Below are 6,838 nucleotides of genomic sequence, written 5' to 3' on the forward strand. Positions count from 1 at the left end.
AGTTTATCTGCCCTAAAAGTATTAACAGTTGATCATAAGAACATTTCAATAAAAACTGGGTAAATAAATAGGCTTGTGCAAAATAAAAAATGTTTCTAATATAATTAGTTATCCAAAAATGTAATGTATAAAGGCTGGAGTGACTGGATGTGTAACATAATGGCTAGAACACTACTTCCTGCTTTGCAGCTCTCTTGGTTTCCACTGATTGGTTACCAGGCAGTAACCAATTAGAGACTTGAGGGGGGGCACATGGGTCATAACTAGTGATGTGCGGGCCAGCCCGAAACCCATGGGTCAGGCAGGTTCAGGCCGACCTCGCACTCCGCTTTGCGGGTGGCCACCTTCAAATGGCAGCTTCCGGCTTTATAGCCGCGTGTCTGCTTGCTCCGCCCCTTTTGTGACGTCATCGACGGGACGGGTCTATAAAAGTAAGACTGATGTGGGCGGACGCAGGTTGTGGTAGGGCGGGTGCAGTCATAACTGTTGCTTTTGAATCTGAGCTGAATGCTGAGCATCAATTGCAAACTCACTGAACAGAAATGTCCCATGTGGCCCCCCTTAAAGGGATACTGTCATGGGAAAAAAAAAATTTTTCAAAATGAATCAGTTAATAGTGCTGCTCCAGCAGAATTCTGCACTGAAATCCATTTCTCAAAAGAGCAAACAGATTTTTTTTATATTCAATTTTGAAATCTGACATGGGGCTAGACATTTTGTCAATTTCCTAGCTGCCCCAAGTCATGTGATTTGTGCTCTGATAAACTTCAATCACTCTTTACTGCTGTACAGCAAGTTGGAGTGATATCACCCCCCTCTCCCCCCCCCCCCAGCAGCCAAACAAAAGAACAATGGGAAGGTAACCAGATAGCAGCTCTCTAACACAAGATAACAGCTGCCTGGTAGATCTAAGAACAACACTCAATAGTAAAAACCCATGTCCCACTGAGACACATTTAGTTACATTGAGAAGGAAAAACATCAGCCTGCCAGAAAGCATGTCTCTCCTAAAGTGCAGGCACAGGTCACATGACCAGGGGCAGCTGGGAAATTGCCCCATGTCAGATTTCAAAACTGAATATAAAAAAAATCTGATTGCTCTTTTGAGAAATGGATTTCAGGGCAGAATTCTGCTGGAGCAGCATTATTAACTGATTTATTTTGAAAAAAAATTTTTCCCCATGACAGTATCCCTTTAAAGTTGCTGACTAACTCAGAGTTAGAGATCTGAAAAGCAGGAAGTAGTGTTCTGACTATATTACACATCCAGTCACTCCAGCCTTTATACATTACATTTTTGCTATATTAGAAATTTTTTTTTTTGCACAGCCTATTATCTATTATATCTATTTACCCAGTTTTTAATTTTACGCTGAACTGTTCCTTTAAGTTATGGTTAGCTCATGGTTCTGATTGGTGGCAGTGTTGGATGGGGCTCTGACGATGTAACTTATTAGGTCTGAAACCTACTTCATTAGTTTGGTGTTAACATGTATCTGTCTGACGTCACTTCTGCATCATTTCCTACATTGAAATTCGGAGAACTTGACAAATAATACGATTTAACAGCTGCTCCCCCTGAGAACTATCAGAGGAGCCACATTATCTAGATGAGAGACCAGCTGAACTGGGTAAGTCTATATCGCTTTGGTATAATTGGGCTGTATGTATGAGTCTAGCACAGAAGTCTGATGGGTCATGTATTGCAGTATATTACTAAGCACTGAATCCCTCTGAGCTGTTGCGGAGGGGATGCACAGTACATAAGGTTGTAGAACATCCTCAGGGACCAATGCACAGAGTTCAAAGCCACTTTGTGTTACTGCATCAAGGCAGACTCAGTCAGTAGCCCTATATGGCTTCCGTAAGAAGTCGCGTCTGATCAGAAAAGTGTTCAGTCTTTAGTACCAGGTCTTCCATCTGCCCTTGGGGCCCAATGTACATGCATGGGACTGTGAGACTCTTAAGTCCTGACGCGTTTCTCTTCTGTATAGTGTGATCTTCACCAAGATCTGTATATAAAGCAACCCATTCTGTCACACACATATATTGTTGTAAATTTCATGCAGATTTGTATCACTGATTTTGCAAGCCTTGGCTGTTGGGAGAATGGCTTAATAACTCACAATAATAAAACCGAAGTATAAACTTGTATCTGTCTGAGTCATTTACTTGTATTAAGGAGCAGGGTCGGACTGGTCCGGCGGGACACCGGGAAAAAACCTGGTGGGCCCCGCCGGCTCAAATCCACTTCCAGTTCCCATATCTGAGGGATTCTTCAAACTGCGACCTCCCCTTTTTGGGCGCTTGTGGCAAAAAACATAGTGTATGTGCACACGCACGGCATCAACGGAGCAGGCCCCCCAGTCTGACCCTGTAAAGGAGAGCGTGTGTTGGTATCCAGGGTGGTGCTGCGACTTACCTTTTGTCCTCAATAAAGGCTGATGTTCCAAGCTTTGTTCTCATAATATAATAATTCTAGAGGTGAGGTCTTCAAATAGTAAATGTTAACTCACCACAGCGTGAGCCCTCGGCACGGGGAGCAGACAAACCGAAAAATCTTTGGAGCAGGCACTCAATAAAGGCAATTTTCCACCAGGCAGTTGAAGTGAAGTAGTTTATTGTGTCCACGTTGTGTTACAAACACTTAGGGGCAAATATCGAGGGTTATATAACCCTCGATATTCGACTGCCGAATGTAAATCCTTTGAATATTGAAGTTGAAGGATTTACTGCAAATAGTTCGATCGAACGAAAAATCGAAGGATTTTAATCCATCGATCGAACGATTTTTCTTCGACCTAAAAATTGTTAGGAAGCCTATGGGGACCTTCCCCATAGGCTAACATTGCACCTCGGTAGGTTTTAGGTGGCAAAGTAGAGGGTCGAAGTTTTTCTTAAAGAGACAGTACTTCGACTAGTCGAACGATTATAGGTTGGAATCGTTCAATTCGAAGGTCAACGTAGCCCATTCGATGGTCGAACTATTTTTCCTCTATTCCTTCACTCGAGCTAAGTAAATGGGCCCAGTAGTCATAGGCTAATAAAACTATAAACGACTTTGCTTTGATTCAACTGGAAAATTGCCTTTATTGAGTTCCTGCTCCAAAGATTTTTCAGTTTGTTCTCATAATGTTGAGCTGTAGGGATTACCAATAGATCCCTGCACTGTACATTGCACAAATGTACATCTTCAGGCTGTGTAATGCATCCCCATGGTACACCTCACTCACTCAGTGACTTCCACCCAACCTTATACAGTAGTTCATGAGGTAAGTTTAGTGACTTGCTCTCGTGGTCAACATTATTTTTGGGCAACAGCTTGTCCTGATCTGCAGATTTCCTGCATAATATAACTACATACAGACATGCCTCTGATATATACATTTCTGCTACTTGAACCTTTCCTCCTTAAAATAAACACACAGCATACAGTTGTGTTCAGAATAATAGCGGTCCTACACCACTAACCACATCAATCACTGTTTTTGGTAGAAATGTTATTTCTACATGGCAAATAAATTACTTTTAGGTGTTTTAGAGTAATAGAAAACCAACAGGCCTGACATGCTGCTGATTCTGTGTCACTGAATCATTAACTGAGGCTATTTCCAAATAATAGTGTTCAGAATAATAATAGATTGTTCCAGATAATAGCAGTGTGGAGTTCAATTAAGGCACGGGCCGATAAAAGCTGCAGACAGACCGAGTCACAGCTTATTGGCCCATGTGGGAGGCCATCCGACAGGCTTCCCTGATCGATAACTGGCCGATCTCGATAGGGCAGGTTAAAAAATCCCGTTGGATCACGCCGACGCATTTGTGTGTCTATGCGTTCCCGCGATCTGACCACCTGTATTGGATTTCACTATTATGTGGAAAAAAAAAGGTCAATTCCGGCCCTTATTTAAAGGAGAAGGAATAGCATTTTACACTTGGGGGTGCCAAAAGTTAGGCACCCCCAAGTGACTACTTTTACTTAACTGACCGCCCGGGCCGGTGCTCCTTTCAGCAGAAAACCGCACCGGCCAGGCTTCTTCTAGCGACCGCAATGGAGAGATCCTCTTCCTGCTTCTTTGGGTCTTCTCGCAGTTGCGCATGCACAGTAGAGAGGAAAGCCAGATTTTAACCAAAAAATCCAGCTATTTCGCTCTACTGCGCATGCATCTGCCATTGGAAATTTAAAAACCGATGAAGAAGAAAAAGGATCTCTCCGTGGTGCTCACTAGAAGAACCCCTGGCCGGTGCGGTTTTCTGCTGATAGGAGCACCGGCCTGGGGGGTCAGGTAAGTAAAAATAGTCACTTGGGTGTGCCTTTTGGCACCCCAATTGTAAAATGCTATTCCTTCTCGTTTAAGGAGTCAAATGGCTTGTTTTCCCCCTTCACCCTCCGAAACGTTGTTTGACGCAATAAACATACCAGGGGTAGGACCCCGGTTTAATTTGCTCCGTGTGCCAGGCCTTTTTTCCTTACATTGTTTCAGACTTTGTTCAGAAGAACAGCATACTTTGATTAAAAAGTTGATTGGAGAGGGAAAAACATGCCCTCATGCAGAAAATTCTCTCAAATGTTTTAAAATGGCAACCAAAACCTGAAAGACGTGGAAGAAACTACCATTGGAATGGATAAAAGAATAGCCAAAATGGCAAAAGACTCAGCCAATGATCAGCTCCAGGAAGATCAAAGAAGGAGTAAAGTTACCTGTGATGCAATTAGAAGACGCCTATGTGAAGCCAAAGAAGCCCCTCAAGGTCCCATTCTTGAAAAAAAGACATGCTCAAGAGCTTACAATTTGCCAAAGAACACATTGACTGGCGGAAAGAGAAATGGCGCAACATTTTGTGGACTGATAAAAACAAGATTGTTCTTTTTTGATCTAGGGGCCACAGACACTGAATTCAAGTCACAGTACAGAGTGAAGACAGTGAAGCTGGTGGCACAAGCATCATGATATGGGGATGTTTCTCAGACTGTGGTGTTGGGCCTATTTATCTCATACCAGGGATCATGGATCAGTTTCAATACATCAAAATACTTGAGGAGGTCATGTTGCCGAAGAGGAAATGCCCTTGAAATGGCTGTTTCAGCAAGACAATGACCCCAAACACACCAGTCAACGAGCAAGAAGAATGCAGACACTACTATTTTTCTGAACAACCTAATATTCTATTTTCTTCACTTTAACACAAATCTGTTTTTATGTTTTGATTTGGAATAGAATGTGCAGTGTTCCCAATGCATTTGTGTGTATGGAAATAAAAGGGATTATAAGGATTGGAACACCCTCCTATGATTATTCTGAACACAACTGTATATTCAGCTTAATTTTTCCATCTGGCTTTGGGACATGGGTATTTGTTAGGGATGCACTGAATCTTCTTATTGGTTTCTCCAGAGGGGACAACTTAGCAACGGGACAGTATCCAAGTTTTACAATCTGTGCTCAGAGACTTAACTGTATGGAAAGAGAAAACATGCTGACCTACAGCTATACTGTATTAGAGGTGGCTTCCTCATCATGGAAGGAATGATGGTGTCAATCTGAGGATCAATCTGGAACCAAAACATAGTGGAGTAAAGACTCAATGCAAGAAAACGACTTGGAGATTCTGTAGTTGAGTGATAAGAGCAGACTAGACTGTGACGTTGCCTATACATATGTACTGATTGGACACCATATCTATGTACCATAGGTATTGGCCAGTTTGTTAGCTGGTGTGTGAGGCCACGGCTCGATGCTGTTCAAAGTGTTCGCCAGCTAAATAAACAGACCTGAATTTTTATTTGCCAATTTGGATACCAGTGTATTTGTAGTCAGTAGCCAGTTATTTGCTGGAGACTCGGGCACTAAACGGCTACTCTATTTTTATGGTACTTCTGCTAATAAGCCCTTGGGCCCGTTACAGGACGGCTGTTAAATACTAGGATAGGATTTCTATTTGCCAGTTTGGGTACCAGTGTATTTGTAGTCAGTAGTAGAGATGTCGCGAACTGTTCGCCGGCGAACTTGTTCGCGCGAACATCGGGTGTTCGCGCTCGCCGGAAGTTCGCGAACGTCGCGCGACGTTCGCCATTTTGGGTTCGCCATTGTTGGCGCTTTTTTTTGCCCTCTCACCCCAGACCAGCAGGTACATGGCAGCCAATCAGGAAGCTCTCCCCTGGACCACTCCCCTTCCCTATAAAAACCGAAGCCCTGCAGCGTTTTTTCACTCTGCCTGTGTGTGCTGAAGAGATAGTGTAGGGAGAGAGCTGCTGCCTGTTAGTGATTTCAGGGACAGTTGAAAGTTTGCTGGCTAGTAATCGTTTTGATACTGCTCTGTTATTGGAGGGACAGAAGTCTGCAGGGGTTTGAGGGACATTTTAGCTTAGGTAGCTTTGCTGGCTAGTAATCTACCTTCTACTGCAGTGCTCTGTATGTAGCTGCAGTGGGCAGCTGTCCTGCTTCTGATCTCATCTGCTGACTGCTGCAATAACAGTAGTCCTTGTAAGGACTGCTTTTATTTATTTTTTTGTTGTTTTACTACTACTACTACTACTACTACTACTATAAGAGCCCAGTGCTATTAGTCTAGCAGTGTTGGGGAGTGGGACTGGTGTGCTAATCTGCTGCTCCTAGTAGTTCAGCAGCACCAACTTTAATTTTTTTTTTTTAATATTCATTTTTTTTTATTTTACTTTTTTTTATTTTACTACCGCTGTAGTAGTGTATAAGTTGACCTTTTAGGCATTATTTGCCCTGTAGGCATTATTTGCACACTGTTTTCTTCAACCCGCCATCGAGCTGTGTGACCTTGTTCACATTCTGTCTAAATATCCATAATATTACCGTCTCCAGAA

Source organism: Xenopus laevis, chromosome 9_10S (genome assembly GCF_017654675.1).
Source record: "Xenopus laevis strain J_2021 chromosome 9_10S, Xenopus_laevis_v10.1, whole genome shotgun sequence".
NCBI lineage: Eukaryota > Metazoa > Chordata > Amphibia > Anura > Pipidae > Xenopus > Xenopus laevis.